Genomic DNA, 12,265 nt, shown 5'->3' with positions numbered 1-12,265 from the left:
CAAATAATTAAAAAAATATATTTTAATGATGTGATTTTTTTATTTTTTTAAAAAATATTTATGATGATTAAAAGAATATATGAAAAAAAAAATGATCTATTCGGGACACATTCTGGGTCCCTAATTCGGGACCCATAGCAGTTCCCTTTCAAAAGTTTGGTGTTCCATACTTGCTCTTTGGATCAGAGCCGTCTTGAACCAGTCTTTGGAAGGGAATATAAAGAAGTGAATAGTAGGAGGTTGGGGATGTTGGGAGAATAGTAGGTGGTTGCGTAGATATATTTTATAAAAAATATATGGGCTTGGATATGTTTAACAAGAAAAGTTTTAAGACAAAATAAGGTGGGACATATCCCTTGGGTTTGGACATTTTATAAATTGGCTCATCCTTTAAGAAGTTTCAAACTGGTCTTTTAGGTTAGGCTGATATTTCAAATTGGATCCTCCGTCAAATCTGATCTGTTAGTTCAGTGATGGAAGATGCTGTTGTGGCACATAATTGTCACTTCAGAGCCAATTAGAATTGAATATGTGTTATATTGATACACAATCAGCTTATAAAAAAGATTAGAAAATGCACTATCAACACAAAAAATTAAGAAAAAGAATAGGGGCAGTGGCGTGGCCTGGGTGGCCACTACTTTGAGTTGTCCGATTGCCTAAGAGATGATCCTTGTGTTGAGAAAAAATAACACCACACTACACCCACAAACAACGATAATGAGACAGATAGTGAAATAATAAATGCAGAAATACAGGAATCAATCACACAACACAAGATTTACGTGATTTGAAAACGTGCCTACATTCACGGAGCTGCATGAGGTTTTATTTAGAGGAGATTTACAACACACAATGAGTTACAAGAGTTTCTCTCTACTTACAATCTCAACTCTCTCTCTCTCTCGCTCTCTCTAGGGCCTTTGTCTACAAGAATGCTCACAAAAACGCCGTTTGTCCTCTCTTTGTTCTCAATATATTGCTCATTCAACAAATAACATAACATATATATACCCATGGCACCAGAAACCCTAAGGTGGCAAACTTTTGGATTATTCGCTCGAGCGGAGTGTCGAGCGAACTCTATATCCAACATTTGCTCGAGCGGCCTATTGAGTAAGCCTCGAGCGAACTCTTTGTCTGGTGTTCACTCAAGCCAACCATTGAGTGCACTTAGAGCGAACTCTCATGTTGAGTTTCGCTTAAGCCCACTCTTGCGTGCGCCTCGAAAGAACAATCTATCTGAGCTTCGCTTAAGCACTGAGTCAAGCAAACAATCTGCCTAGCGCTTCTCAGCTCACAAAACCAGGCTCCATAACCCTACAATCTCCTACTTAGAGATTGGTTCACTCACGTGCTAGCCACTGTCTCTAGCACAAGTCCTATCACCTCAGTAGCTCATAGCTCCCATCATCAAGCTAAAAGATGAACTAAAGTCGAGCACAACTTCAACCTGTCAGGTACATTGCCCTCAGTCAACACATCTATTGGGCGACTTACAGCTTCCACTTCACTGGGATATATGGTCTTGCACTGACCCTTGCGCACATAAGAGAACCTGTTACTAAGGTCCCCCTCTCTGATTTGGGTGACCGATCCCACCTTTTGCTTCCAACATGTTCTATCTTCAGTCAACGTGCCCATCTCTTGTGCAGTTTTTGCTTCCTCCCTTGATGGAAGTCCAATTAGCTTCTCATCTAAGGCCCATTTGATGGATCTCCCTTCTAGCAAAATCTCACCGTTATTCGTGGTTCACCACCTTTAGTAAGCAGGATATAATTTAAGGTAGGTGAATGCCACTCTCGAGGTCTGGTCGTCTTGGAAACCCTGCTAGCAGCAACTGAAGGTGTAGACAATCTTGGATCAACAGATGCTCTATCCTTGTCTTTCACACATTTGCTCTGTATCGTGGTCTTTGGAGATTTTCTCAGGTATACAGATACATGAGGAACATCAAAACTGACTCCATTTTACTTCCCCATTTGATTCGCTTGACCAAGCCTGCTTTACCACAAATCTATATTTTCCTGCACATCACTGGACCCTGATGTTAAATTCAATGTATCATTTCTCTTACCACACACCAAGACCAACATGCCCTTTGTGACCTTCCACGCTTCTCTTGAAAACGCTACTAAATTACCGCTATTGTTAGGGGTGGGCAGCAGGGGCCTCGATCGCTCCGTCCCCGTGAGGCGGGGCAAATTACCTTGTCCATCGTTGCGGGGTGCAGGGGGACCCTGCTCGCATATGGGCCTTCAAGCGAAGGTGGGGGGCGGGATGGGGTGGAACCCCACCCCGCCCCGCTCCATTTATAATATATATATTAATTCTATATAATATATATAAGTCTCTCTCTCTCCGCATTTCTCGAGTCGCCGTCACAGATTTGCATCGCCGTCTCAACCTCAGCACTAGGCGAATGTAAGTAGGGCTCAATGGCTCACTCTCGAATCTCTTCGTGAATCACCCCATATATATATATATATATATATATATTTGTGGATGGAGATTGGAGGATGAGATTAAAGGAGAATGAGATTGTGAATTGTAGAGGATTTGATTGTGCATGTGGTTTTGTGAATTGCTTGATTGTGCTTAATGAATGTGTTGTGAAGTTGTGAATTATTGAATTGTTCATTGTTGTAGAGATTGGAGGGGCGGGGGGCGGATGGTTGGAGGTCCACCCCCGCACCCCCGTCAACGGACAAGGTACCCCACCTCATCATGGACAGGGGCGGAGCCCGGGGATAAAAATCCCAACCCTTGCCCATGTGGGGGCTGGATAGGGGTTGCCTAGCCCCGTAGGGGGCCGGTAGCCCCCTAGCTATTGTCAAGCTGTCCCATAAATATCATGTTTTTCTTCAGCTTTGGAATGTGTATGACTTGCTGTAAAGTCCACACGTTCCTGTTTGGGAGTATAATGCGCACATCTCCTACTCTCACTGCATGTAGTACTTCTTCAGTAGTTGTGTGCATCATACCAAAATCACCAACAACATAGTTCTGCATGATCTTTCGATGTGAAGTGGTATGTAATGAAGCCCCTGAATCCAACAACCAAACATCAATCAAACTGTGCACTGTAAGAAATAGAACATCTTGTATTTTTTCAGCCTTTGTATTCACTGCGTCATCCTCAGTTTTCTTTGTGGCCATCCCACTGCCCTTTTCTTTGTGATCATTTTTAAATTTATGTTTTTTAATATTTATGTTGACTATTTTTTTTTTAAAAACTTTTTATGAGTTAATTGTGTATAAATATGATATATGTTCTCTTCTGATTGATTATGACATGGTACAACATTTCCTGTTATTAATCTAATGGGGTTCTAATGGTGCGACCGGTTTAAAATATCAGTCAACGCTACGAATAAGTTTGCCTCTAGGCTCTAGGTCTTTATATTCAAAACCACTAAACCTTTTTCTAGAATTAGTTGCTAGAGGAAAAGGCCAAAGGCAAATTAAAAGAGATTGCTAGGATTATGGGTGATGACTGTCAGTCGATGATTTCTATATTGATTGACTATGTAAGAGTGTCAGCCATGAGTTGATTAGTGTTTAGCTTTACTTGGCAGTTTAAACCATCACGAGGAAAATAATTTCTTCTTTCTTCCCTTTCTTTTGTTGCAGTTATTATTTTCAAATTTTTTTTTTGGGCATTGAAATGAGGTTATACCAAACATAATTTAAATAAGTCATCTTTTGGTCAAAATAGATGAGGTGGGCATGTTTTAATGTTTTGGCGCAAATGAGGCTCATGAGATGTATGGTATCGTCGATCAAGGTTCTAGTGGTGTGATGTGACGCCTCTAAATTCTGCTTGAGATTTGACAGATTTTGAAGCATCAGAACATACAACACAAGGTTATTTGCCCTCGTTCATGACAATTAAGGATGCAATACATCGAGCAATATGCAATATTCACAACAGATAATTTTTTTCTTTCAATAATACTATGTACCAAAAGTAATATAACCCAAAAGATAAACATGCTTCATAAATTAACGCGATAACTAGTACCCAAAATGTTATAGTACTTGTCCAATAGATCTGTAACATAAAGAGTATTAGAAATAACGTTCCATAACTACAGTCTGGAAATACAAACTATTATATTAATTTGCTGAGCCGTTCACATAGCTCAACTATGATATCCAAACTGACGTACAGAAAATGGGGTTAGGCTCCATCAACTCTTTATTTGCTCCACATTCTATTAAATCTTGTCCAATTTCCTATACATGGGTTCTCTAGATCTTGACACATCGTCTACCATTTCGGAGGAAATGGTAGTTGGGACTACCAAGTGAGATTTGAACATTGGCTCGAGCGACATGTCGAGCGGAAGTCGAGCGAACCTCTCTGGAAGAGTTCTGCTCGAGCGACAGGTCGAGCGGAAGTCGAGCGAACCTCTCTGAAAGAGTTCCGCTCGAGCGCTACGTCGAGCGCACGTCGAGCTCCGATCTTATGTCGGAGCTCCTATAGGAGGTCGAAGCTCCGATAGGAGGTCGGAGCTCCGACCTCCAATCGGAGTCGGACTCCGACTCCAGTTCGGAGTCGGAGTCGTTCGGAGTCGGAGTCGGAGCTCCAATTTGGCTCCGACTCTTCTCGGAGTCGGAGGTCGGAAACGAGCACTCCGACTCCGTCGGAGTCGGAGCCCAGCCCTAATTTGACGTAAGATAACTTGACACGTACGTGAGATGAATGACATGGCATAACATGAAACAGATAAACAATTTCTTGATATGGCTAACATGTAACAGATAAACATTTCGTGACATGTCATAATATGTAGTAGAAAAATATTTCGTGACATGACATAACATGTAACAAATAACATGACATAATGTGTAACAGATAGCATTACGTGATATGGCTTAATGTATAACAAATAACATTATGTGACGAGTATATTGTACAACAGATAAATATTGCATGACAGAATATATTATATGACATATACATATGTCGTGACAAAATATAACATGCATAATAGACATACATGATGTAGCATGGCATATAGGATAACGTAAGTATAAATAGTAGTTCCCTTACCAAAATACATACACAATAATCTGACAGTAAGTTAGAAATTAACTTACAATGATCGTAACGTTTTACGAGGAAAGGTACGAAACACAATAAATTGTAAGTATGAGTTCTAAATGTTAGTAAATCTATCACTAATAACTTAGTAACATGAAAAATGCTAATTTAGAGGAAAATTACTATTTTACCATTTACATATGAGAAAAGAGTATATTACCCCTAATTTAAGGATTTCACATCTTAATTTCAAAAATCACCAAAATTTACATTCTTCATGTAAATTTTGTCCTGAACTCAAATATAAATTTAGAAAAATTTAAAACCAAACAAAACTACGAAAAACATCATAGGCCCGAAACTTCCAAAGGCCATTTTCTCTTTGATTTTTGTTGCAATTTTATCCAACTTTAACACTCATACTTAAACCAAAATATTGCAACATAGATCATCACATCCTATACTTAGAAGTATGCTTAACAAAACCAACAAAAATCCATTTCACATAACCACAAAACTCTTTAGTAAAAATATCCAAACTTTTTGACTAAAAATACAACTCTTGAATCCCAAGGTTTGACCAATTTCAAAACTTCTCCAAGAATTTCTAAAATTTCAAAACGTTCTTCTAACATGCTCATAACACATTCTTAAGATCTAACATGATTTGAATCAACAAATAAAAGTCACCAAAAATAAAAAAATCTCACTTGAGGTACTCGGCTCCAACACTTAGTCAAGAAAAGAATTGTTTCTCAACTTTGCGTTGATCAAACACTTGATCCGAGACATACCCTAATAAAATCTTCAAACGAAAAACATAATATAGTTTAAAAGTAGATCCAAGCATTAAATTTAAAATCATGTGGCTAAAAATAAACCAAAACATGGATCTAGCCGAAAACATCAAACGTTTGACCTAACCAAGTATTCTCTTGCATAAAATCATATCTTTACAAATCAACACCTAAAATCTTCAAACCAACATCATTACATGTATATCCAAGACTTATAATCAACAAATAAGTTTATCAAAGCCACTAGAGTAAGAATAGACCACAAAAGATCCAAACTTTCTTAAAACAGAAACTGTTTTTCCTCTTCCAATTTCTAACCTTTTAGATCTAAGAAAATATTTCATCAAAATATTTATTCATTCAACTAATCTCCAACAAAAATTCATATAAACATGTTTAAAATACTCCATAAAAATTTCGGACCAAGATTTGTCCATTACCTTGGTCAAAAACTCCAAAATAACACATTATCCAGATCGCCCAGATTGACTTCTCCATGTTAAAATAATGCTTTCCCAATCCAATGACCATGAAACTTGACTAAAAAATGAACAACTTTTGTGAATGACTCATTGTGAGAAAAGATTGAAAAGGGTTTCAAAAAGGGCATACCAAAAGACTCAAAAAACTGTCCGAGAGAGCTTTTAAGTGTTCTCTCCAAGAATGGAAGTGAAAATGGGTGAAGTGAGTGAAAGGGTGACTTGCACACCTAACCTAATTTAGACATTTCACGCTGTGATTTTGAAAACACTACACTAGGTGTTACTATTGAGGTTACTATTCACTCTGGGAAAGTGAAAATTAAATTTTGCGATGAAAAATCCTAAACATAAACACTAAACTAACTATGCAATTTGTTTATTGAAATTCAACCCCAAAGTACCTTGAAATAAACAAAATGTGTTTTCAAACAAGTGTTTCATCTAAAAATTGAAAATGGATTTATTGTACCATAAAATCTTAAATATTTCTCTAAGTCTAATGGCATAGACCATATCAGATTCTGGCACTTATAACTATTTTAAATAAATAAAATTGCCCTTCTGGCACCATACTGAGCGGTAACACTATCTTCATGACTCCATGCAAACACGTCTCTATATTTGACCAGCAACTGCTTCAATGCCTCTCGGACCTCAGGTTGGAGTCTGATCAATCAGGGTGTAGTGTCACTAGCTCTAGCAGCTCTGCTTCTAGTTGTAACAGTTTTCTTCGTCCCACATCTCTATGCCGCAGTTGAGAAGGATTGGTGGTGGAAGGGTTCCTTCGTCTCGAGTTTGCTTGTCATCGGTATGGACATCTGCTCCTTTCGACCGAAGCTCTTGTACATAACACTCCTGTGCTAGGGCCTACTTGCCTCAGACTTCTCCTGCTCCTGCCTCTATCAGGAATTTTATCTTCAAATGGTAGGTCGAGGTGACTGCTTTGAGACCGTTCAAGAACGGGTGCCCCAATATGGTGTTGTAGGATGAGGGGGCATTGACCACTAGGCAGTCGGTCATTGCGGTGGTGGTTTACAATTCCTTCCCCGCTGTGACTGGTAGGCTTATTGCACCTAAGGGTTGTACTGCATCTCTGGAGAACCCTTTCAATGGTGTGGGCAATGGTCGTAGTTTGTTGGTATCAATGTCCATCTAGATAAATGCGTCCCAAAAGAGGATGTCGGCTGAGCTTCTGTAGTCAACCAAAATCCTCCTAGTGGTGAAGTTGGCAAGGTCTTGGGTGTTTTGATAGACGTTGGGGCCTTATTGTTCTTCATTGACACCATCCCAGCCTTGACGTCGACAAGAGCTGGTGCCGAGGCGATGATGGGAGGGACGAGGGAGGCCGAGGTAGCTCTCCTCAGATTTAGCACTAGTGAGTTTGTAGTCATTGAGGCTCCAGTAGTTCCAATGCCAGAAAATATGAAAGTGAAGGTGAAGCTCGGGGAGGTCCATTCTTGACGGAGTTCCCTGGGGGCGCTGATGCATCGGGGGGTGATGTTGCCATGGTCGGGAATCCCTCTGAGGGAAAGGATTACATTTCCCCGAGGTCGACGGTAGAGGGGCCTATTCTGAACTTGTACAAGAGATGGCTGGGAAGATCAAGGGGTTCTTTTCCGAGGTTGATTATTAACTCATCACATTCCTCTTTAAGTCTTCTCAGCTTATTTTCTTTTGGTACTGACTTGAAAACTTTCAAGGCAGGGAGTGGAGTGGTTGGCGACCTTCATTGTGGATGACCTGGATGGGCTAGAAGGAGAGAATCGTGCACTATGATCGTTAGCGTGACTGACTTTGCACCACGCGAAGGAGGAGAGAGAGAGAGAGAAGGTGTAGCTTAGTCTCCAACAGAGGCAGAAGAGGATACTCCAGCTCCAGCACCGAAATGCCCAACTCAAGTCTGACCTGGCAAGGTCATGGGAGGTGGTCGGTTTCCATTGCCTCAAAGCAGCGCTTAGTAGGGAAGCATGGGACAATCTTCAGGACTCCCTCGATTGCCAGCTGAAGGAGCTGGATAGGCTCTAGGCCTAGAACTTGAGGTTGGGGAAACAACACGACTTTGATGCTCGATCGTATAAATAGCTGGACAGGAGATACAAGGAGCTCTCCAAGTCTTTGAAAAATGGGTCGGACGCTTTCAAGGCTAAGTCCCAGAGGGTGAAGGACTTGGAGGCTAAGAATGCCCAAGCTTGTGCTGGGGAATCTAGAGAGAAAATCTGGGCCGACGAGTTGGAGACCAGGTTGACTGAGACAGATCAAACGATAGCCGATCGTGACATGACTATCCAGGACCCGTGCTCCCGCTTGTCCCTCGCTTCCCTACTAAGCGCCGCTTTGAGGCAATGGAAACTGACCTTCTCCCATGACCTTGTCGTGACATGACTGTCCAGGACTCGGCTACGCGAGGAGTTGTCACAAGTCCACTTGGTTCGTGATAACGCCTAGTTTAGCTGTTACTTGGAAGGTTTGAAGAGAATGTGGTATCATGTGCTTGTTAATCCTCAGAGTAATTTGAAGTCACTGAAAGTACAAGACCTCCCTCCAGACCCTGCAATGCTGAAGTGAGGTGCCACGATAGTGAAGAAATTGATCCCGAGCGTCCTTTAGGACAACCCAGCTTGCTGAACTCCGATATCCGTATTTCTTTTTGTATGTAAACCTTGGGGTATGTAAACTTCTTGAAAATATTAATGGATTCTTGGGCATATCTTTACCTTCTTGTGTTCTTTACTCTTCCTTTTGCCTTTCCTTTTTTGCATCCAAAAAGTATAACAAGCGAGGGGAGGCTATGCATAACGGATAATAAATAACACTTAATCGTAATTGTAAATGTGAAGTTTGCAAACCTGGATCATTTTGATGGGGTGCGATGGGAGTTCGAGGCGCTTGCTTAATTTCTGTCTCTTTATTGGAGGAGACACACCTAGGATTTGATGTTGGGCAATTGAGATATTAGACCCACACTCTTCCGAGGAGAGGTCTGGATGCCTTAAGCTAACTCGCCTCTTTGGTTCCCCCAGAGAGGTAAGTTGTTGGATAGCTGAGGAGCTGGTTTGCTCTTCGCCGTGATGGGGGTCGGGGTGATTTTTCCTCCTTCGAGAGGGGGAGAAGTCATTCCAAGTTGGACTCTCCCTTTAGTTCCTCACGAGGAGGTAAGTTGGGCAGTTTGAGACTGGACCCGCTCTCGTCCATTGACAACACAAGGAAGGTAAGTGTTGGGTAGGTTGGTACTAATGTCGTTCTTCACCGTGGCGGAGGTCGGGGTAAGTTATCAAGTAGCTGAGAGGCTGAGCACACTGTCCATCGTGGAAGGAATAGAGCAACCTTAAGCTGTAACTCATCCCTTTGTGTCCCGCGATGAGGTAAGTTGCCGGGCAATTTGAGATTGGACCCGCTCCCACTTGTTGACCCCCACGAGGAAGGTAAGTGACGGGCAACCAAAGGCTAGACCCACTCTCTACCACGGGAAGGAAAAAGCAACCTTAGGGCGTAACTAATCCCTTTGGGTCTCATGAGGGAGGTAAAATGTTGAACAACTAAGGAGCTGGGTCTGCTCTTTGCCGTGATGAGGTCGGGATAAGTTATTGGGCAGTTGAGAGGTTGGACCTACTCTCCTCTGTGAGGAGGGTTGGGTCGCCAGGAGGGCTAGATCCACCTACTGAACCTTGCAGGGAGGTAAGTTGTCGGGCAATTTGGTACTGGACTCGCTCCTGTCCTTTGGTATCACAGCGAAGGTAAGTTGTCGGCGAGGGAGATTGCGCTCGTGGAGAAGGGAGTTGAGACATAGCTGGGGAGAGTATTTCAGGGCGAGACACAATTCATTCCTGGAAAACCATACTTTCATTAATAGAGTTTACATTGTTGGCCATGGGAATATAACTTACACGTTTTACACTTTTCAACAATAAAATTTTCACAGATGCTCGACGCTCCAAAGGAGTGGCAGCTAATTTTCTTGAGAGTCTTGTAGCCAGTAGGAGCCTTGGCGGTAGTTGGCAGTAATCACGTAAGGGTCCTCCGATTGGGGACCCCAGTTCTCCTTCATCTTGGGTGATCATCCCTGTTTGCTTTAGCACCGTGTCCCCATCTTGAACACTCTTGGTCGTACGAACTCGTTAAAACATTGTTAGACTCTCTTCTTATTGGCTGCCGTCCTTATTTCTACTTCAAGCCTGACCTCCTCCAGCAAGTCAAGGTGCTCTTTTAGTCACTCTTCGTTGGAGCTTTGCTCGAAGTGCTGCACCTGTTAGTTGGGATCCCAACCTTGATGGGTGGCATTGCCTCATTAATGTAGGTGAGAGTGAATGGAGTTTCTCTCGTCGGGGTTCTCACTGTGATCCGGTATGCCCACAATACACTGGGGAGTTCTTCTTCCCAGGTGCCTTTCCTGTCGCCGAGTTTCTTCTTGAGAATCCACATTAGCATCTTATTAGTTGCTTCAACTTGCCCATTGGATTGTGGGTATCCTGGAGATGAATACCAAAATTTGATTACTAGGTCCCTTCACCAGTCCCAGTAGTGGTCAGAGTTGAACTGTCTTCCGTGTCCGATATGATAATGTAGCGGATGCCAAATCTGGAGACGTTCATCTTCAACAAGAATTGGGTGATGTTGCTTGCCGTAATTGTTGCCAATGCTTCAGCCTCTATCCATTTAATGAAGTAGTCTACCACCATCATCACAAATTTTACTCCTATTTTGCCCGGAGGAAGGGGACCTACCAAGTCAACTCCCTATTGGGCGAACAGCCAAGGCGAAGTGATTGATGTCAACTCCTCAGGCGGGTAATGAGGTATCTTGGAGTATTCTTGACATTTCCTACACTTCTGAACGTAATCTTCTCCTTCTTGGAGGGCACAAGGCCAGTAGTACCTTGCTCTCATTACCTTGCCTGTCAATGCCTTTTCCTTGTGTACCTCTGCCAACACGTACTGGAATTCTGCCCTCATGTCGTCGTAGGTTCCCTTGTGTACCTCTATCAACATGTAATGGACTTCTTCGAATGAACCGCACCTTAGGAGAGGCATAGAGTAACCTCTCTTATACAGGACTCCCTTAAGTATGGTGTAGGGTGTAGCGTGCTACTCTATTCCTGATCTTTCTAGCTTCCCATTAGTTATCGGGTAGCTCATTGGCATCTATATACTTGATTATGTCCAACGCCCACTTTGGGCTCCCGGCTTTACCTCTACGGCTTCAATTCCCATGGTGGGTACCTCAACAGTTCTGACCATTGTTTGTCCTGGTAGAGGAGAATTTTCTTGCTTGGACACAGCTTGAGCCAATTTTTATGCCTTTTGGTTTTTGATCCTCGGCACTTGTTGGATCTGAAAGTATTTGAAGTGGGAGAGCTCGCCTTCTATTAGCGCTAAGTACTTCTTCAATTTTTTTCTCTTCGTAGCAAACTCTCCTCTTACTTGGTTGACCAATACTTGAGAATTGGCCTGCACTTCTATCTCTTGGGCGCCCAAAGTTCTGGCGATCATCAAACCAGAGAACAACGCCTTGTACTTTACCTCGTTGTTGGTGGTTTAAAATGCCAACTTAATAGCATAATCGCGCTCTTCACCTGTATTTGTAACAACATGCACCCCATTCCCCCTCCAGCCTGGTAGGACGAGCCGTCAACATAGACTTGTCAGGCTTTCACTGGAGGTACATGTTTGACTTTTTATGGGAAGATAGTGAATTCTGCCACAAAATCTGTCAACACCTGTCCTTTAATAGCATTTCGGGGTACATATTCGATGTCAAACTTGCTCATCTATGCTGCCTAGTTCTTGATGTCGAACTCTCTCAGCTCCACTGCCCAGTTCATAAGGCGCCCCGAGGCATCTTGTCTTTGTATGATTTTCTTTAGGGGGTTTTGGGTGGACCCTTCACTAGGTGAGCTTGGAAGTATGGGCGGAGTTGCCAGGTGGTTACTTCTAAGGTAA

Source organism: Juglans regia, chromosome 13 (assembly GCF_001411555.2).
Source record: "Juglans regia cultivar Chandler chromosome 13, Walnut 2.0, whole genome shotgun sequence".
NCBI lineage: Eukaryota > Viridiplantae > Streptophyta > Magnoliopsida > Fagales > Juglandaceae > Juglans > Juglans regia.
The sequence above is the reverse complement of the archived record's forward strand: the minus strand, read 5'-3'. Positions refer to the sequence as shown.